Here is a 22,401-nt window from a genome sequence, read left to right as displayed (position 1 = left end):
ATGCTCAATCTACTCTGCCTGCATTCTACAAATGGAACAAAAAAGCCTGGATGACAGCACATCTGATTACCACATGGTTAGCTGACTATTTTAAGCCCACTCTTGAGACCTACTGCTCAGAGAAAGAGATGCATCTCAAAATATCACTGCTCACTGACAATGCACCTGGCTCCCCAGGAGCTCTGATGGAAAGAAAGGGACAATGAGATGAATGTTGTTTTCTTGCCTGCTAACACAACATCCATCCTGCAGCCCATGGGTCAAGGAGTAATTTTGACACTGAAGTCTTATTATTTAAGAAACACATTTTGTAAGGAAACAGCTGTCAGAGTGATTCCTCTGATGAATCTGAGCAGTCAACTGAAAACATTTTGGAGTATTCACCATTCTAGATGATATTAAGAACATTCATCGTGATTCATGGGAAGTGGTAAAAATATCAACATGAATAGGAGTTTGGAAAAAGTTGATTCCAACCCTCTTAGATGACTTTGAAAGGTTCAAGATGTTAGTGGAGGAAGTAACCGCAGATGTGGTAGAAATAGCAAGAGAGCCAGAATTAGAAGTGGAGCCTGAAGATGTGATGAATTGGTATAATCTCATATAACACTTTAACAGATGAGGACTTTCTTCTTATGGATGTGGAAAGAAAGTGGCTTCTTGACATGGAAACTACTTCTGGTGAAGATGCTGTGAAGACTGTCAAAGTGAAAACAAAGGATTTAGAATATTACATAAACTTGGTAGATAAAGCAGTGGCCAAGTTTGAGAGGACTGACTCCTATTTTGAAAAAAGTTCTACTTTTACCCAGTTTATGTGGGTAAAATGTTATGTCAAACGGCATCACATGCTACAAAGAATTGTCTGTGTATTTTAAAGTTTTTATTTAAATTCCAGTTAGTTAACATATAGGGTAGTATCAGTTTCAGGTGTACAATATAGTGATTCAACACTTGCATAAAACACCTGGGTCTTATTTTAAGAAAGTGCCACTGCCACCCCAATCTGCAGCAATTACCAACCTGATCAGTGAGCAGTCATCAACATCAAGGCAAGACCATCTGGCAGCAAAAAAATTATGACTTGCTGAAAGCTCAGATGTTGGTAGAGTAGTTTGTGACAGGTCTCCCCAAAATATGCCAATTTGTCATTAAGATTATTTTGCGTTAGTAACAATTAAAACCCTACAGGATTTAGGAAAAGCTCTTTACCTCCCCCACGATTGCCAAAAAGAATGTAGATGGAGGATTTGCTGTAGGAAGAGACCTATCACTATAGATAACTGCATTGTAATATGTATGTATGTAACAGGTATGGAAGACAGTCAGGAAAGTCCTTTATGTCCCGTTGTTTCTAAATGGCCCAGCCAACATTTATGTACCAGTTACTCTTTTCATCATCCTGTGAGCTGCATTCCTTCCTTTTTAAGTCCAACATCTCTACCCCTTTCTTTTTGGTTCACAATGATATATATACCTTTTTTAACTGTCTTTGGAATTGTATTTCTATGTGGATTCCCAAAATATATGAAATTAAACTGAATTTTCTCCTGTTAATCTGTATCTCATGTCAATTTGATCCTCAGTTTAGCCAGAAGTATCTTGAAGGGCAGAGTAAATGTCTTCCTACCCAACAACTGTTAGCATTTTGTAGCAGTATTTTAAGTTAAGGTATGTACATTTTTTTCCCCAACATAATGCTAGTGCACATTAACAGACTACAGCATAGTGGAAATACAACTTTTATATGCACTAGGAAACCAAAGAGTTCATTTGACTCACTTTATTGGGGTGGTCTGGAATTGCACCTGCAATATCTCCAAGGTATGCCTATAATTTCCTTTCCTATAGGTGATTTAGATGGTATGTTGCAAAATTATTGTTTCTTCTTAGATGTGTGTGTGTGCATGTGTGTGTTCATTCATGTATTTTTGCCTTACAGAAGACTAGGAGAGAGAACAGACCATAGGGATACAGACATACAGGTCTGATATTCTCTTTACTCAAGAATGAAGAGGCGACCTTTTCAGAAATGCTTTGTCACACTTCTCTGGTTGTCTAGCTCTTCCTCATGGATGGTAGCAGGCTTTCTCCTGAAGGGAAAACACTGGGATCAAATGAGGCTGGAAAGGAGGTGGTCTCGAGGGGCAAGACGATGGGATAAAACACTTCTTTATCTAAAAATAAGACACTGAGTTGAGGATGGCAGTAAAACTCAAGTAGGTCAGCTTACTGATACCATGTGGGAGATAGCAAAAAGAGTACAGTGATGAGGCTCTGCAATGAACAGAGAGGCTAGATCTGAGCAAATATACTTTAAAAATAACCATTTTTACTATTAGCAGTTAATTGTTACACCTTCAGTAATGAAGTTTTATCCTTGACAAATTTTTAGGAAAGTTTCATTACAAGTCACAGCTTTACAAATGGGAAAAATGTTATCAACAGATAAATTTGAGTTAAGGGTATATGGAAGCTCTTTGTACTATTCATATTCTTGCAGCTCTTCTATATAAATGAAGTAATTTTCAAATAAAAATCTGAGGCAAAAAAGTTACAGTTCCACAACCTAGTATCACTTGTGCTGGGAGGAGGAATGAGAGGGCTGTCCTATATGTCAAAAAAGTGGCCAAGAGGAAATGATACTAAACTATTCCAGACAGTGCTGAAAGAAGAAAAACTTCTCAATTCTTTAAAAATTACTTTTAAAAGTCAATATAACACTGATATGAAAACCTGAAAGGCAGTACAAAAGATAATAAATGATCAGTCTCACCTGTGAGTATTGGCACAATCATTTTAAGTAGACTATTAGAACTTGGTAGACCACTGAACGTATAACAAATGACCAAAAGGAGATCAAGTCCAGGAATAAAAAGACTGTTCAACATAAGTAAGTCTGCTACTATAACTCGCAATGTTAACAGATCAAAGGAAAAATGTTCTATGGTAATCATTATGTTATGGTAATCAAATGTTTTAGCATTATATGCTAAAAAGGCATTATGTGCTAAAAAAAAAATATCAACACTCATTCTTGATAAAAGCCCTTTTATTTGTTGACTATTACACCAAGAGGATAATGTCTTCACAGGAGAAAAAGTATGTGTCACAAACAAAAAGGCTGTACTGTTTTTAATGGATAAAACATTCCCATTAATATCAGAAACAGAAATGAGAAAGAAATGAGATGTATAAATATTAGGACTGACAAGCAAAAAGTACTTTAGTTGCAGATATTACCAAATACTTAGAAATCAGAAGAATCAATAGGAAAATAATTACTACATGCAAAATTATTACATGCAAAATTCAGGTAAGTAGCTAGTTTCAAATTATGATGAAAAAAGTTTGGTACTTTGGTATTTTGGAAGGAATAATCACAACAGAACAATGAAACAGAAGAGAATATAACAACACGCCAAATACCTATGGGAAATGAAAACATGATAAAAGTGGCATTTTAAGCTACTGAAAACAATGGTTCACTCAATGCTATTAGGAAAATTCGCTAATGAAGGAAATCAGAGTATGTCACTCCAAAATAAGCCTCAACAGATTAAGGATTACTTTAAAGTGATTATTTTTGAGAAACAGCAGACACAGAAGAAGTTGTGAAGATGGAGTAGACGTTATAATTTTGTTTAAAAGGAAATCTCTATTTATGTGTCTCCCTCTCTATACCTGCAAGGGAGTGATGCCTGAAAACCACAAGAACTCACATGAATGGAGAAGGCACTGACCTAAATCTGCATAACTAACCTTATCCTTGTTTAAGATGCTTTTCCTGGTAACCTCCCATAACTGCCTGAACCACCATCTTTCTTTTGTGTTTAGTTGAATATGGTATTTAAGGTGGTGGCTTGGGGCATCTCAGGGAGTTTAATCATTTTTCCTGGGTATCTCCACTGTGTACATGAAGTGTTCATTTTAATAAACTTCTATTTATATATTTTTTATTTTTTATACCAGAAGACTCAGCCAAGAACTCAGAAGGGTAGAGGGAAAATTATATTTCCTCCCTTACAATCATATTTAGCTTTAAAGAGTTGTAAGACATAGTAAAACATGAGATATGTAACTATAATGTGAAATGTATATGTATTATGCATTCAAACATTACCACTCTTAAGATAAATAAAATATCATGACAGAATAATATAGATTGGTGGTAAAGCTTCATAGTTCAGAAGGAGATTTTCCATATATTTTTTCATATCTTTTTTAAAACCTCTTTTTTAAAATTAAAATCAGATGAACAAACTGTAATAAGATTCTATTCATTTTCTCCATATGTATTATGGGATTAGTGCCTGGAGGCTTTTTTGAAAGCGAAATTCTAACACAACACAAAGAACATAATTATAGATGCTGAGGAAATGAAGAAAGAAAAGGAATAGGAAAAAAAAGTAGCCGAAACTTTTGGTTTTGATCTAGGTTCTTTTTTTTTTTTTTTTTTTTTTGAGGGGGCAGGGGCAGAGGGAGAGGGAGAGAGAATCTTAAGCTGGCTCCATGCCCAGCGGGTGAGCCCAACATGGGGCTCAATCTCACAACCCTGAGATCATGACCTGAGCCAAAATCAAGAGTCGGATGCTTAACCCACTAAGCCACCCAGGCACCCCTTGACCTAGGTTCTTAAAATCTAACATACTCATGAATGACTCACTTGTTAAAAATTCAGGCTTCTGGGCACCAACTCCCCAAATTGTAATTTAAATAAATGAGACTTTTTTTTTGTCTAAACATTTTTTTATTTTTTTATTTATTTTTATTTATTTTTTAAACTGGACTTTTAAAATAATGACTCCTAAAGTGATTCTCAGTGGATGACTCTTAGGATGTATTTTAAGACTAACTACTCTAAAGACTAAACTTCGGGGTAAAAAAATCTTAGAGTATTTTGCTTAATTTTTGGCCATTTTATTCTCAAGATTAAAAAAAATGTGAAAACAGAATTGACACTTAGAGGATTTTGTTTTTGAACATATTAATTTCTTCATAACCTTGTTCTGTTAAGTGATCTTAAATTACAATTCCAAGGCAGTACCAAAAACAGTGCTTTCCACTCCTAAAGAGAAAAAAATAAGCCCAAAATAATGTCACTTAGAATAAGACCCCAAGTCAGTAAAACCAGACTTAAAACCTCATCTAAGAGCAGTTTCAACTTCCCCCCAAAATGCAGTCTTAACAGGTCAGTGAGTAATTTTATGATGGACACCGAGTCTTCACACAGGCAATCTCCATTCGCCAAAGGAAGACGAGGTAATCTGCATGGTAAGATCCTCTGCTCTTCCCCCTAAGGAAAAGAGACTTTGCCTGGAATAATCTATTCTTTCCTTTTGCTTATAACTTTCTAGCACCTGCCTTTCATTTTGTACAACTCTTTGGAGCTCCCCTCTACTTCTAGATGGCATGCTGTCTGATTCATGAATTGTTTAATAAAGCCAGTCAGATCCTTAAATTTACTCTGTTGAATTTTGTCTTTCTAACACTACTTTGCTATTTAGTAGATAGAGTAACTTCAACAAAAACAGAATTCTGCTTCTACCTTCACAATCTATTTAGATGAACTAACAATTTAACAGAAAAAGACATTTCAGAAATTTAATAAAGGCTCAAAAAGGGAATCTAATTTGCATGTTGCTTTATCTGTTATTTCATGTAGTCAATTAAAGGGCTATATTTAAGAGGTTATGATCAAAACTTAACTATTTAAAAAGTGGAAGAATAAATAACTTACATCACTAAAATATCGAGTTATGATGAACACAAAGAAATCAAACATAAAGCATTCATAAATGGAAGCAAAATGTGTGGAAAAATACAAAATTATCCATGTGTTATAATAACACTGTAAATATGCTGTTCAGAAATGGAAACAAAAGAGTCTCTCAAAAGCATATGAAAACAAAGACTAGGAAACAAAGGACAGGAGCTTGGGAAGATGGTGAAATGGAAGCAAAATTTGTGGAAAAACACTGTAAATATGCTGTTCAGAAATGGAAACAAAAGAGTCTTTCAAAAGCATATGAAAACAAGTACTAAGAAACAAAGGACAGGAGCTTGGGAAGATGGTGGAGTAGGAGGACCCTAAGATCACCATGTGCCATGTTTACAACTAGATACCATCCACTTCCCGAGACAATAAATCAGAGAGCCATACGAATACTGGCACAGCAAACTGTACAACTAAATATAGAGAAGAATCTGCATCTGAAAGGTTAGGACAGTCAGAAAGGCAGAGGGAGGCTGCCCACTGGAAGGAGGGAGCTGCATGCACAGAGAGGGCAGAGAAAAGGGCACCTACCAGGGAGAACACAGGGGTAAGACTAATCCCCATAACGTTTGGCTTCAAAAGACAGAGGTTTTGAATTCCATGAGTTTGGGATTGTTTGTTTTTAAAATTAATTAATTAATTAATTAATTAATTTAGAGACAGAGCTTGTGAGCTAGGGGGTGCAAAGGGAGAAGAAGAGAGAGAATCCTAAGCAGGCTCCACACCCAGCATGGAGCCCGATGCCAAGATTGATCTCACAACTCTGAGACCATGACCTGAGCCAAAATCAGGAGTCAGACACTTAAGAGAATTCAGCCACCCAGATGGCCCTGAATTCTAAGTTTGTAAAACCAATGTGACTTGGAGCCTGTAGCTTTAAAAGTTAGCTGACTCAGCACTGGAGGAGCTGGGAGGGCAAGTGATAGCCAGATCGATGCCCTTAAAGAAACAGCAGCGTACACAGAGAAGTAACATAAAAACTGCAATTTACACAGTGCCAGGGGCCAGTGGGAGACAGATTTGTTCATTCTGATTTCAGAGCATGTTGGGAGACTTCAAAAACAAAGGTGCTGGCAGGTGTCATTTTCCTCTCCTGCTCCCCAGCATAAACACAGAGCCATCTGCAAAATGTAGGGCTGCACAGACACTTGATACCTAACCTGCTAGCAGTGCCCCACGTCCATGTGTTTTCCTGAGGACTTGTCTGCCCCAAGTCTGCTAACCTCAGCCCTGGGCTCAGGGCAAATTTGTTAAAGCTGCACATTTGCCCACCAAGCCACCAGGTGCAGAGCAACCACCTGGTTCCACATTCACCTGCCAGGCCAGGTGCCCCAGCCATCATAGCACACAGTGCCAAGTGCCCAGCTTTGTACCTGGCCATCCTGGCCCACAGCCCCCAGCTTTAGGCGAACCCGGAGGACTAGTGGCCCAATGCAAATTTTGCTAACACTGCAGCTCTGTTCTCAAGTTCCCTGGTGGGCATGCCCCCTAAGAGCTTGCCTATCTGGGTCTCAGTAATACCACAGTGGCCAAGGGCAGCCCCAAACAGGAAGAGATCTAGTGCAGATAACTATACTGAAAGGAAACATGCTCAGACACAACAGTGGGGTGTAAATGAGGCACAGAGGATACTGTACTGAACTGCCAGATTATGCTGTACAGGGAACATTACACCGAAGAGCAATCCAGGAGCTTTTCTTCATAAAGTCACTACTCTCAAGAGCAGAAGACACACCTAACTTCCTTAACACACAGAAACAGACATAGGCAGACAAAATAAGGAGACAGAGAAATTCATCCCAAGTAAAAGAAAAGGACAAGGCCACAGTCAGAGATTTAAGCGAAACAGATATAAGTAACATGACTGATAGAGAATTTAAAGCAATGATCATAAGGATACTCACTGAACTTGAGAAAAGAGTGGAAGACATGAGTGAGACCCTTAACAGAGAGAGAACACAGCAGAGATGAAAGGCACAATAAACAAAATGAGAAACATGCATGATGGAATGAATGCAGGATGGAAGAAGCAGAGGAATGAATTAGCAACCTAGAAGACAGGAAATGGAAAGTAAGCAAGCTGAAGAAAACATAGAGAATAGAATGCCGCAAAATGAAAACAGACTTAGGGAACTCAGTGACTCCATCAAATGTAGTAACATTCATATTACAGGAGTCCCAGAAGAGGAGAGAGAAAAGGGGGAAGAAAATTTATTTGAAGAAACAATAGCTGAACATTTCCCTGATCTACGGAAGGAAATACATATCCAGATCTAGGAGGCACAGAGAACTCCCATCAAAATCAACAAAAGCAGACCCATACCAAGACATATTGAATTAAATTGGTGAGACATAGTGACAAAGAAAAACTGTTAAAAACAGCAAGACAATTTATAAGGAAAAACCCAGAAGGCAATCAGGAGATTTTTCTTTTCTTTTTTTTTTTTTAAAGATTTTTTTTTATTTATTTATTTGAGAGAGAGAGAATGAGAGAGAGCAAGCACATGAGAGGGGGGAGGGTCAGAGGGAGAAGCAGACTCCCCGCCGAGCAGGGAGCCCGATGCGGGACTCGATCCAGGGACTCCAGGATCATGACCTGAGCCGAAGGCAGTCATTTAACCAACTGAGCCACCCAGGCGCCCAATCAGGAGATTTTTCAACAGAAATTCTGAAAGCCAGAAGAGAGTGGCATGATATATTCAAAGTGCTGAGTGGGAAAAATCTACAGCCAAAAATATTCTATCCAGCAAGGCTATCATTCAAAATAGAAGGAGCAATAGTTTCCCAGACAAACAAAAACTAAAGGAGTTCATGACCCATGACCACTAAACCAGCTCTTCAAGAAACACTAGAGGACTCATTGTGTGGAAAGGAGAGACCAAAAGTGACAGCATATAAGTGACAGCACTAGAAAAAAAAAATTTCTGTAAAAAAAAAAAAAAGACTCAAGGACACAGACACACGCACAAAAGGATATATAACAGAATAACATAACAAAATGTGGAGAGGAGAGGAGAAAAGAATGAGATTAAACTTAAATGACTATCATCTTAATATAGATTTCTACATGCACAAGAGGTTATATACAAACTTACTAGTAACTATTTATCAAAACCACTACAAAATATGCAAAGAATAAAGAGAAAGAAATCAAAATATATCACTAAAGACAGCAAAATATGAAAGAGAGAAAGGTAAGAAAAGAGAAAATCTTCAGAAACAACCAGAAAACAAGTAATAAAAATGGCAATAAACAAAAAGCCATCAATAATTACTTTGATTGTAAATGGACTAAACCTTCCAATCAAAAGAGACAGGGAGACAGAATTGATTAAAACAAAATAAGACCCATCTATATGCTGCCTACAAGAGACTCATTTTAGACCTAAAGACACCTGCAGATTGAAAGTGAGGGGAAGGACAAACCTGTATGTTTCAAATGGGTGTCAAAAGAAAGCCAGATTAGCATTATTTACAGGGACAAAGGACTTTAAAACAAAGACTATAACAAGAGACAAAGAAGGAAACTATATAAAAATAATAAAGGGGACTACCCAAATACATAGATATAAGCAAAAATTCTCAACAAAACATTAGCAAACCAAATTCAACAATAGATTAAAAAATCACTCACCATGATCAAGTGGAATTTATTACCAGGATGCAAGGTCATTCAATATTTGCAAAACAATCAGTGTGATACACCACATCAGTAAGAGAAAGGTAAGAACCATATGATCCTTTCAATAGATGAAGAAAAAGCATTTGAGAAAGTACAACATCCATTCGTGAAAAAACCTCCATGAAGAAAGGTCAGAGGGAACACACTTCAATATGATAAAAGCTATATATGAAAAACCCACAGCTAACATCATCCTCAGTGGAGAAAAACTGAGAGCTTTGCTCATAAGGTCAGGAACAAGAAATGGATGTCCACTCTCACCACTTTTATTCAACATAGTACTGGAAGTCCTAGCCACAGCAATCAGACAGCAAAAAGAAATCAAAGCCACACAGATCAGTAAGGAAGAAGTAAAACCGTCACTATTTGCAAATGACATGATACTGTAGAGAGAAAACGCAAAGACTCCACCAAAAAACTGGTAAAACTGATAAATGAATTCAGTTAAGTCACAGGATACAAAATCAATGTACAGATATCTATCGCATTTTTTCCATTCTTTTTTGTAAAGATATCTCTACACTCAATGTGGAGCTCAAACTCAGAACCCCAAGATCAAAAGTCCCATCCTCTTTTTTTTTTTTTAAAGATTTTATTTATTTATTTGAGAGAGAGAGAGAATGAGAGACAGAGAGCATGAGAGGGAGGAGGGTCAGAGGGAGAAGCAGACTCCCTGCCAAGCAGGGAGCCCGATGCGGGATTCGATCCCGGGACTCCAGGATCATGACCTGAGCCGAAGGCAGTCGCTTAACCAACTGAGCCACCCAGGCGCCAAAAGTCCCATCCTCTTCTGAGACAGCCAGCGCCCCATCTGTTGCATTTCTATATAACAGTGATGAAGAGCAGAAAGAGAAATTAAGAAAACAATCCATTTTACAATTGCACCCAAAATAATAATATACCTAGGAATAAACCTAATCAAAGAGTTTAGTTAAAGACCTGTACTCTGAAAACTATAAAACACTGATGAAAGAAACTGAGGAGGACACAGAGAAATGTTAAGACATTCCATCCTCATGGATTGGAAGAACAAAGATTCTCAAAATGTCTATACTACCCAAAGCAAACTATATTTAATGCAATGCCTATCAAAATATCAACAGCATTTGTCACAGAATTAGAACAAACAGTCCTAAAATTTTATGAAAATACAAAAGACCCATAATAGCAAAAGCAATCTTGGGGAAAAAAAGCAAAGCTGGAGGCATCATGATTCTGGATTTTAAGTTACATTACAAAGCTATAGTAATCAAGAGTATGGTACTGGCACGAAAATAGACACACAGATCAATGGAACAGAATAGAAAACCCAGAAATAAACCCACCATCCTATGGTCAACTAATCTGCAACAAAGAAGGAAAGAATATCCAATGGGAAAAACAAAGTCACTTCAACAAATGGTGTTGGGAAATCTAAACAGTAACATGCAAAAGAATGAAAGAAAGAAACCACTTTTTTACACCATACACAAAATATACTCAAAATGGATTAAGGACCTAAATGTGAGACCTGAAACCATAAAAATCCTAGAAGAGAACACAGGCAATAACTTCTTTGACATCGGCCATAGCAATTTCTTTGTAGATATGTCTCCTTAAGTAAGGGAAACAAAAACAAAAATCAACTATTGTGACGATGTCAAAATAAAAAGCTTCTGCAAAGCAAAGGAAAACAATTAGCAAACTAAAATGCATCCTATGTAATGGGAGAAGATATTTACAAATGACATATTGGGTAAGGGTTAGCATCCAAAGTACATAAAGAACTTACATAAGTCAACACCTAAAAAACAAACAATCCAATTAAAATTGGGCAGACCACATAGACATTTCTCCAAGAAGATAAATAGATGGCCAACAGACACATGAAAAGATGTGGGGGGCGCTTGGGTTGCTTAGTCGGTTAAACGTCCAACTCTTGACTTCAGCAAACGGCATGATCTCAGGGTCATGAGATGAAGCCCCACACTGGGATCCACACTGGGTGTGGAGCCTGCTAAAGATTCCCTCTCTCCCTCTCCCTCTCCCCCCACCTCCCTCTCTAAAAAACAAAATAAAATAAAAAAAATTAAAATGAAAAAAAAAAATTAAAATGGATGATCAATATCATTCATCATCAGGGAAATGCAAATCAAACTACAGTGAGATACCAACTCGCACTTGTCAGAAGGGCTAAAATAAAAAAGACAAAAACAACAAGTGTTGGCTAGGATGTGGAGAAAAAGGTGCCCTCTTACACTGCTGTTGGGAATGAAAATTGGTACAGTCACTGTGTAAAACAGTATGGAGATTCCTCAAAAGTTAAAAATGGAATTACCCCATGATCTAGCAATCGCACACTGGGTATTCATCCAAAAAATACAAGAACACTAATTCAAAGGGACACATGTACCCCTATGTTTATTGCAGCATTATTTACAACAGCCAAGGGTCCTTAGATAGATGAATGGATAAAGAAGATGTGTACACACACACACACACACACACAAGAATATTATTCAGCCATAAAAAGAATGAAATCCTGGGGTGCCTGGGTGGATAGTGAACATCTGCATTTGGCAAGCCTGATTGTTGCCACTGATGATCATAGATAAAATCAACTTAAGATTTTATAAAAGGTAAGATGAATAAATCCCTTGCTTAGCACTGTAAATGACTACAGTGGGATGTTCTGTATCCTTTTTTATATGGCAACACTGCAATTAATTTTAAGACAACATGAGAATTAAGAGTAAAGGATCTCATCTTGGGCACCTGGGTGGCTCAGTCGTTAAGCATCTGCCTTTGGCTCAGGTCATGATCCCAGGGTCCTGGGATGGAACCCCACATCGGGCTCCGTGCTCTGCAGGAAGCCTGCTTCTCCCTCTCCCACTCCCCCTGCTTGTGTTCCCTCTCTCTCTCTGTGTCTCTCTCTGTCAAGTAAATAAATAAAATCTTTAAAAAAAAAAGATCTCATCTTGAAATTTAGATTAGAATATTAAAATAAAATTGTCTTCAGTTATATAATGACACATAAAAATTGTGGTAGAATAAATAAGGCCACCACTTATTTGAGACATGAGGAAAATTCCTTCAAAATAAGGAATCAAATGCATATCAATGAAAAGCAAATCAATCATAGCTTCAGAGACAAAATTTTTACAAGGTTAAAACAATGCTCTCAGTTTAAAAAGTACTTGTATTAATCTGTCATGAATCATGTGTTGACATATAGCAATCACTTTAGAACCATGAGAAAGAACTTGAAATCTCAATCCAGTAATTTCTGAAGATGTTAATTAAGTAATGTCAGAGATTCAGTACTCAGATTCTGAACTGAGACCCTTTCAAGATGAGTCTTATATATATAACAAAAGAAGTAAAAAAGAAGACTTCTTAAAAGTTTTTTTAAAAGAAAAGTAAGAATTCACTTAAATGGTCATATAAAATGAAGAGGAAACATGCAAAAAGAAACAAAATGCTAATCACATCTTCCACCAGTTGCCAAAATGCCACTATTGACTAAAAATGGATCCTTAATGAGTTGGGTAGATAAGCTTTCATCAGTTAAAAAGTAAAAGATGGCCAACAAAGACTCAGATTGGGCTGGAGTATTATAGCTGAGATGGAAACAAGAATGTGAATCAAATAAGGCTGTAAAATGAATTTGTCATTTTAGAAAAAGACATGGAATCTTACCAAATATTAAAATTGCTGTTTAAATTTGCTTAGGCTGGGGTGCCTGGGTGGCTCAGTCGTTAAGCGTCTGCCTTCCAGCTCAGGTCATGGTCCCAGGGTCCTGGGATCAAGCCCCACATCAGGCTCCCTGCTCCGTGGGAAGCCTGCTTCTCCCTCTCCCACTCCCCCTGATGGTGTTCCCTCTCTCACTGGCTCTCTCTCTCTCTGTCAAATAAATAAATAAAATATTTTTAAAAAATTGCTTAGGCTGTAAAGAAAATTCTGGGCGACTAAGGAATAAAAAAGAGAAAACCATTAATATTTTATTACCTAAAAATAAATTTTTATATGTTTAGAGAATAGAGAGGGTTTGTGTGTGTGTGTGTGTGTGTGTGTGTGTGTCCAAAAGAAACCACCCCATATCAAGATGGATATCCCTGGGTCTAAACTATGTAATTTTCTTCCCTATGGCAGAATCTGTATAGACTGCTTCCATATTAGATAAAGTTATAGATAATTTCTCCTACAATGCAATGTCACATGAACCCCAGTGAAGTATTACAGAAAGGTGAAATATATTTATTTCCTGACATGTTTATTGTGTAGGTATGCCCTTTGCTTTCCCAATATAGGTAAATATTGGATATCTTGTATGTTCTTTCTCTTTCTTTATCTTCTATTAGAACTAATAACGGCTCCAAATTTCTTAAATCAATCTATGTATAAAAAAGGCTTGGAAGTGTATAGCCCATCAATTATTAGTTAAGGAATTCAATTTTAATCCATGAAAAGAAATGAGATATGTCAAAATTATGATAATGGCATCATATGCTAGTCACAGTCCTCATTTATTAAATATTATCCATGTCAAAATAAATGATTGACTCTGCTTTTGTAGAACCAGTTAAGTAGAGAAAATATAATATATTGGAACTACAGAAAACTTAATGAAAATGTTATCTAAGAAAATCTGCCTAAAAAATAATTCAAATTGGGTTTAGAATCAAAATAAATGTCATTTGCAAAATATTAATGACTATAATGATAAGCACAAATAATAAAAGTCAATTTATATGAGGATGATGCATATGTTAAGATCTAATCAGAGTTGATTTTAAATTACTGAAGTACTAGTGATATTAAAGATAGAGAAAATAGTTAATAGTCATTAAATTCATAGGTAATACAATGTAATAAACTAATAAGTTACAGAAAATAACAAAATATCAAAAAGTTGTAATAAAAAAGTAGTGAGTTTTAGGAATAAATGTTAGAATAAAAACAGTAAGATAACCAACACAATCAATGATATGTTGATATATTTCAAAATAAACTAAAATACTGATTTTACAAAAAAATAAAAGGTGACAAGAATATTCAGCTAATGTTATTTATTCATTTATGCTTTCTAATATTATTTATAGTATTATAAATAATACTATTTATCATTAATAGCCGCAGTACCAATATTAATAAAAAGAAAAGAAAAGTCATTTCATTTTATGTGGTATTAAAAAAGAAAACCACAAACCCCAAATGGCTTTATTAGGTTAGGGTCCCAATCAGTAAACTAAGATTTAATACAAAACCTAAGATTTAATACCTAATAGTTTCAAAACCCCATTAAATGTCACCTTTAACCAGTCAACATGGGAATTTCCTGGTCAGCACTATGAAATTTACTCATAGACCCCTCCTATTTCCCTTAGGAGGGTGACCTTTCCTAAAAGAATTAATTCTTTACTAATAATTTCCTTCTTTCCACTCCCTTTCTACCTTTAACCACCTTTCTTTTTCTGTAGCCTTTTGGAGCTCCCCTCTATTTGCTAGATGGAATGATACCTGATTCATCAATCAATTAATAAACTCAATTAGATCTTTAAAATTTACCCAGTTGAATTTTTATTTAACAGATTTGGTGGCAGCAGTGGGATCTGAAGTGAATTACGGAACATTTGTAGACAATGAGAAACACAGGCATCGTACCCTGCAAAGCCTCTGACTACACTGTCCTTATTGCCATTTGCAGGGGCTGTGGGTAAATACTCTTGGCTCGGAGCTCTGCTTTTTTTTTTTTTTGCTTTCAAGCACCTGATTGAATTGGATTTCCTCAAAGGACAGGTCTGCTTGAGGTGGCAGATGGTTTGCCTGGAGCCCAAATGAACTGGCATATTTGCCCAGATTCAAGTCCCTACTACCTTTTCAGACTACAGTTCCCCAGGTAGAAAACTCTTGCAAGTACCAAATGAATTTTTGTGGTGTGCATAGGGTTTTGTGGCCAGGATGCAGTAACTTCTCTTGGTTATTACCAATACATTAAGGTGTGCAAGCTCATTTGTCTTGCTTTGTGTAGATAAAGGCTATTGCTAACAGGGATCTCGAAGGCCTACAAGCTGCAAAAACTGATGAGTCTGGGCTGAGCACTTAAAGGCTATTAAGAGTGCATGACACCTCAAGAAGACTCCTGTGATAAAATAAGTTGGTCACAGAATAGGTTAAGTTAACACTAGTTCACCCACCAACCTCAAGAAAACTTCTGTGTAACAAGGTACACTGTAAAACATGCACAATCCCTAACCCAGAAGCACATCTTTTTTTAGGTCTTAGTTCAACTCCAAGAAATCCAAAGGCTTAGCGAATGGGATCCTTAAATTCTAAAGAGTCAAGCACACCACCTTGCGGCACATCTGCTTATTTTATGTCTAAGAACTATAGTCCCGCGGGTGCCTGGGTGGCTCAGATGGTTAAGCGTCCGCCTTCGGCTCAGGTCATGATCCCAGAGTTCTGGGATTGAGTCCTGTGTCGGGCTCCCTGCTCAGCGAGGAGCCTGCTTCTCCCTCTGCCTCTCTGTCTCTCATGAATAAATAAATAAAAATCTTTAAGAACTATAGTCCCAGAAGTTACAGATATCTAGCAGAAACAGCAAAATTTTACTAAGCTGGTCTTCTGCCCTAAGGAACTTGGGGTGGTAACTGTCAGGTTGGGGGGCCCCAAAATAAAGCCAGAGAGATATGTGGGCTAACTCCATTTGCAGCCAGGGTCCTACCAAACTGATGCCAACCCTCAGGAGAATTACAACTTAGAAATACAGTGGCCATAATGGGGACCATCCCAATTAGATAAGATCATTTAAGAAGTGCTTTTGAAAGTGAGGGTCCCCAAACTAAACAGAATGGGATACCTGTTTTAATTGGCAAGCAGAAGCCTCCAAAAGTTTCCAAAATTCCAAAGTAGTTTCATTTATAGATTCATTGCAAAAGTCTAATGGAAAATTAAAGATGTAAGAAGTACCTAAAAGACAGACATAACTCCTACTGCTTCCCTCCTTCCTCCTTTGAGTATTCATTCTACTAATCTGTCTCAATTGTTTTTCCACTTTGAAAATACTACACAAGACATCCCCATCTCTGCCTTCAAAGAAGGGCCCCCATATGGGTCCCTCCCAGAGTTGATGAAACTGAGGAGTTTTCTAGTTAACTGCTCTGTTTTTACCTTAAACAACCAACTGGAAACTCTGGTAGGTACCTGAGCCTGCAGAGGGAATCCTGGAAAAACCGGCAAATACCAGCAATTGGTGAAAATTCTTAATAGTATCAGTTCTTTCCCTATCTCTGTAGTTCCCAGTCGAGAGAGGAAAATAAAATTTCATGTTGTCCCGTCCTTTCTAAATCCAAGGCCATTGGTCATGGATCCTTCTCTCCCAAAGATTGATAGTTATCGCCTTCTTTGTTTAGTTTTGCATAACTGGGCTTGACTTTCTGCCTTTGAGAAATTGAAAGGGGCAACTGTCCTTATCTTACAAATCTTTACAAAGCTAGAAATGTAGCTCTTTACCAATCCCAAAACATCTCCTTTTTATCTTATAGGGTTAATAAATTATTGGCTTTAGGAAAACAAAGTCCTTCTTGGAGGAACCTGCATTCTCTGTCCCTTAAAGTAATACATCTTATCATATCTTTAAAATGGATTTAGAAAGGACAGGACAAGTGAAAATGAAGAATAAAAAAAGAAGCCTTCTGGGGCGCCTGGGTGGCTCAGTTGTTAAGCGTCTGCCTTCGGCTCAGGTCATGATCCCAGGGTCCTGGGATCGAGCCCCGCATCGGGCTCTCTGCTCAGCGGGAAGCCTGCTTCTCCCTCTCCCACTCCCCCTGCTTGTGTTCCCTCTCTTGCTGTCTCTCTCTCTGTCAAATAAATAAATAAAATCTTTAAAAAAAAAAAAAAAAGAAGCCTTTTAAAAATATAAACTGCTAAAAGGGCTGTGTGTCCAAACTCTAGCACAGCCTCAAGATTAATTCCAGTGACAAATACATATCTTAAAAATCTTCTCCACAAAAACCAGTAACTATAGGGTCCTTACATCTGTCTCTGTGTGTCCAAATATACATGTTGAAAATGTGAGATATTTTTCCACCTATGGATACTATTGCCAATTAATTTATAAAAGAACTCTATTTGGTTGGCTTGAGGACAAGCACTTTTAAGATTGGGCATTCTTAAACTCTCAGACAGAAATTAACTCAAATGTTTTTCATGTTCATGTGATCTGGGAAAATATTCAGTTGTTGGTTTAATTAGAATGGACATATCTTTATAGTAATCAGCATTAAAATTGAAACTTTTATTCTGCATGGATACTTAAGTTCAACAAGTTGATGTGATCTCTGTTACAAAATTAAAAAAACTTCGGAGAATGACTAAATTTGTTGTCTCATAAGGTTTTTATGGGTAATCTAAGCATAATTAAGAACAATTAAACTGAAGAGGTATAAATAAAATTTAAAATTTCAGGTAAACTTTTAAGTAGTCTTCCAGATCTTTTGGTAAATTAAAACCTTAAAGTTTTGTTGAGTTAGGTTGAGTGATGAGTTAAGTTAAATTCACTAAATATTCAGATAATTTTCAAATAAGATAAAATACTAAAATATTGATCACGGAACACAGATTAATCTAGTTTTGGCTTGCTTATTACAGAGAAACTAAAGATAAATGTGGGTCTGTGAGTAAACATGTTTTATGCTTTACTGAGAGACTGAATTATGAAGAAGCACATGTTTCTAGAAATTATGAAATGTATTCATAACTTTGCAAATCTAAAGAATGCTGGTTTAACAGACAGTTCATAATTGCTTACTTATTAGTGTTAACTAGAAACTAAAATTTCTAAGAATTCAGAAATCTAATAAGTGTAAATAAGTACTGGAAATACTGAGGGAAACAACTCTGTATGCAATGAGAGCAGGATGTGTGTTTTTGATTAAAAAAAAAAGTATGAGGCATAGAGATGCATTTTTTTGTTATAGCTGTTGAGGGAAAGGAAAGTAATTTTGTCCTAAAGTGATCCTGGTTGTTTAAAGAAGCAAAATATAGGGCAAGATCTAAATGTAAAAAAGAAAGTTCTAGGCTTGTGGAAAAAGGATCTTTGAAAAGGAATTTCAGTGTGTGGTCAAGCTGGCTAAGACTGGAATAAATTTAATTAAAAATAAGTTTCAAAGTAACTGGTCCAAAATTAGAATGTGGTTTTCTCCCTATTAAAAAGACAAAGTTTTCTTGGACTACAGGTCTCTCTTGATAGAAACTGTAAAAGGTTTTTTTTGTTTTGTTTTGTTTTTCCCCCTTAACCTATTAAGTAATCTGCCTAGAAAACAAGATTCTGGGTTTTATCAAAATAACTTTCTATGTCTTTATCAGTCTCTGATTACTTAAGAAAGCCAAACTCTATTAAGAAAAGCTAAGTTTTTGTTCTGTTTTACATCTATTTAACTTTCTGCATTTGCCTGCAGTCTTTCACTGTCACCATGGTTAGGTGGACAATTAAGTATTGTTTCACAGTGACCTATGATCTTATTTGACCAAGTGTTTTTTAAAACCCTTTCATTTTTTTGACAAACTTACCAAATCAAATTCTAAATAAAGTCTTTTTGACCTGAAAGAAACTGGGATTTTTTTCCAGAGGGTCCCCCGGAACACTCTAAAGGATCTATTAAACTAATTAGGCTTATTTGCCATGCTAAATTACATAAAGCCTTGTCAAATAAGAAGTAGTACTAAGGGGCGCTTGGGTGGCTCAGTCTGTTAAGCCTATGCCTTCAGCTCAGGTCATGATCCTGGAGTCCTGGGATTGAGCCCTACATCAGGCTCCCTGCTCTCAGTGGGGAGTCTGATTCTCCCTCTGCCCCTTCCCCTGCTCCTGTTTCCCGCCCCCTGCCTCTTACTCGCTCTCAAACAAAATCTTTTTTTTTAGAAAAAAGAAGTAGTACTAAATTTACTTTATGTTGTATTTGTAAAACTGTGGGCACATGGGAAAAAGTTCATTCTGCTTCTGCAAAAAATTGCCCCTCCTGTCTGACTTTGGCCATCCTGACGTCTTTGTAACATGGCAGTAATCAGCTCTTGAATCTGAGAAATTAAGGTGGGTAAACAATGGCTGTAAATATTTTTAAATAAACAGTCAGGGCTATAGGAAAACCAAGACAGCCATTTGGTTCTTCTTGGCTCCCTGGCAAGCCCCACTTATTGGTTTTTACATTCCTTCACCTCCCATAGTGCATTTAGGTTGACTCAAATTATAAAAAGACACTGGTGGGGAAACGTCTATAATAATACAACAACAGTGACTGGCAATGTCTGACTTGTCAGGTCCATAATTCTGAATGAATTATTTTTATTTCTAGAGGCCTCAGACTCCTCCTCTGGACCCTTTGAACACCTGTAGCAGGTGTTCATTCATCTGCCACTTACTATGGGTTATCAATTATGTTTTTATTATTGTATACATATTTTCTAGATGGGTTGAAGCCTTTTCCTGTGGCTAGGCTAATGCCATCACACTGGCAAAGAAACTATAAGAAAATGTGTTTCCCACTTGGGGGTATAACTTTGTATAATCTCCAGTGACTGAGGCACCGACTTCACTGGGCAAATCATATGAGTCTTAATGAAAACCTTACAAACTTCTTGGAATCCATCAGTACACAACCGTCTGCTAATCCCTTGTTGTCTCATGCAAGTATGACAACCTACTATAAGTCTCTAATGTCTTATACTTAAGTCTGTCAACAACAGCTTTAAAAAAGCCTTCCTAGATCCCAATTCAAAGGAATGTGTTGGCCACAGTCTAGAGATCAGTGACTGGGTACTCTGAAACAAAATAAGAGGAAGACAGCACTTAAGCCCTATTGGAAGGGAACTTACCAAGTGTTCCTGACCACTAACAATGTTGAAAAACTAAAAGGTACTGAGCTTTTGGTATACATCACACATCTAAAGAAGGCTCTCACCTAGTCCTGTATAGATGCTGGAAACCTCCAAATCAAACTGATGAGGAAGAGAAGTAGGTGACATCAAGGAAGACTGCTTCTGCCCAAGAGGACAGAATAAGGCTTCATACTTTAACTAAACATGATACCCTTTCTCCTTCTTTTCCTTTCCTCTATTCTGGCACTGGCCTAGAAAGATAACAACCTCAACTATATCTCCCAGGCCACTGCTAAGGGGGGCAATGATTAGAATTTAGAGCATACTTTCATTTCAGGCTGAAAAAAAGCAAAATGAAATCTCATTGGTTGACTCCCCTGGATTCTCATCATGCGTCAGAAAGGACCTACAAGGACTGTTTCATGATTTAGGATTCTTCTGGCAGGTCCCCACTTCCCTGGTTAAGGATAAATGTAAACGAGGTTATGATCAGGAACTTTTCCTTAATTCTTGAAATTATCACAGAATCTGATGCTAAAGGAATAGGTGCCAATGAAGATTCTTAGGCCATCTGGCCAAAAGAGTTCTTGATAATACAATAGCTATTGATTATCTTTTACCTGAGTGAGGAGGTGTGTGCTGTAGCCAACACCATGTCCTATACCTGGATTAACATTTCTGTGGAAGTTGAAACTCAATTACATAAAATCACCGAGCAAGTCATTTGGCTTAAAAGAATGACTCCTTCAGGAGGGTCTTATTTCACTTGTTTGATTTTGATTGGTTTGGGTCTTGGGAACCATGGCTTCAGAGTACACTTGGAACAGTGGGAATTAACCTGTTTATAGTAATCATAATAATGTCCCTGGTGTGTTATATTCTCTCAAAAGTTTTAAACGCATGTTTGCAGCCACGAACCACCAAACAAATGATCTCCCTAAGACTGAAATGGCAAAAGAACTAAGAAAACTACCAACTTACAAATTGTGAACCTGTGAATATCACAGAGGTCAAGTAAAAACATCATGACCTGTGAATTACCACACAAAGGAACAATAACAATTGTGAGAACTTCAGAGGAGTAGCTGAGAGTGGCACTAATGCCTTAAATTGTGGTCACATCTCAGTTAAGCTCAGAGTATGATCAAAAGGGGCTAACTATTCAAAAGAAAACCACAGGCTCCAAATGGCATCATTTAGCATAAGGTCCCAAGTCAGTAAACCAAGACTTATTACCTAACCTAACTGCAGTTTCAAACCCCATTAAAGGTCACTTTTAACCAGTCAACATGGGAATTTCCTGGTCAGCACTGGGAAATTTACTGATAGACCCCTTCCGATCCTCTTAGGAGGGAGATCGTGCCTAAAAATAATGAATTCTTTACTAATAATTTCCTTCTTTTCACTCCCTTTCTACCTTTAAACACTTTCTTTCTCTGTCGCCCTTTGGAGCTCCCCTCTACTTGCTAAATGGGATGCTGCCTGATTCATCAATCAATTAATAAAGCCAATTAGATCTTTAAATTTTACTCAGTTGAATTTTTGTTAACATTTGAAACTTAAGACATGGAAGAAAAAGGCCTTGGAGTAGCAAAAATAATTACAAGCAGACACAATAACTTAAAATAGTCTGAGATTTAAATAAAGGGCCTAACTTTTCTTAGTAGTTGATAACCTTGAACAAATGAAAAAAGGTTAAATTATCCTTAGTATACAATGTTTAAAGACACAGAAACACATAGAAATCATATGAAAAATATCTTCCTTTCAAAACTGTTATGATAAACAAAAATTGGATGCTTGGCTGTCCTAAAGACTTTGACTATCAAGAAACATCTCATTTCCTATAGGCTTAAACGCATAAAATTTCACAACATTAAAATATCATCATCAATGGACGAACCATGAGAGACGATGGACTCTGAAAAACAGGCTGGGGGTTCTAGAGGGGAGGGGGGTGGGAGGATGGGTTGGCCTGGTGGTGGGTATTGAGGAGGGCACGTTCTGCATGGAGCACTGGGTGTTATGCACAAACAATGAATCATGGAACACTTCATCTAGAACTAATGATGTAATGTATGGGGATTAACAT

The 22,401-nt window shown here is 37.0% G+C and overlaps 1 protein-coding gene across 10 annotated transcripts in view; it reads right to left on the bottom strand.

Annotated features, from left to right (window-relative positions):
- Positions 1-22,401, bottom strand: part of ZRANB3 (zinc finger RANBP2-type containing 3) — a 289,657-nt gene that overhangs the window by 158,926 nt on the left and 108,330 nt on the right. For 3 of the 10 annotated variants that reach the window (XM_081814550.1, XM_081814554.1, XM_081814551.1), the window contains one exon: positions 1,984-2,093. The exons of the other annotated variants lie outside the window; for them this stretch is intronic. The gene's annotated coding sequence lies outside the window, so the exon portion shown is untranslated. The remainder of the gene's footprint in view (positions 1-1,983; positions 2,094-22,401) is intronic. 10 annotated transcript variants of the gene reach the window in all.

This window comes from Leptonychotes weddellii, chromosome 3, assembly GCF_054177405.1.
Source record: "Leptonychotes weddellii isolate Sample4059 chromosome 3, ASM5417740v2, whole genome shotgun sequence".
Classification (NCBI taxonomy): domain Eukaryota; kingdom Metazoa; phylum Chordata; class Mammalia; order Carnivora; family Phocidae; genus Leptonychotes; species Leptonychotes weddellii.
This window is presented reverse-complemented; position numbering and strand designations above follow the sequence as displayed.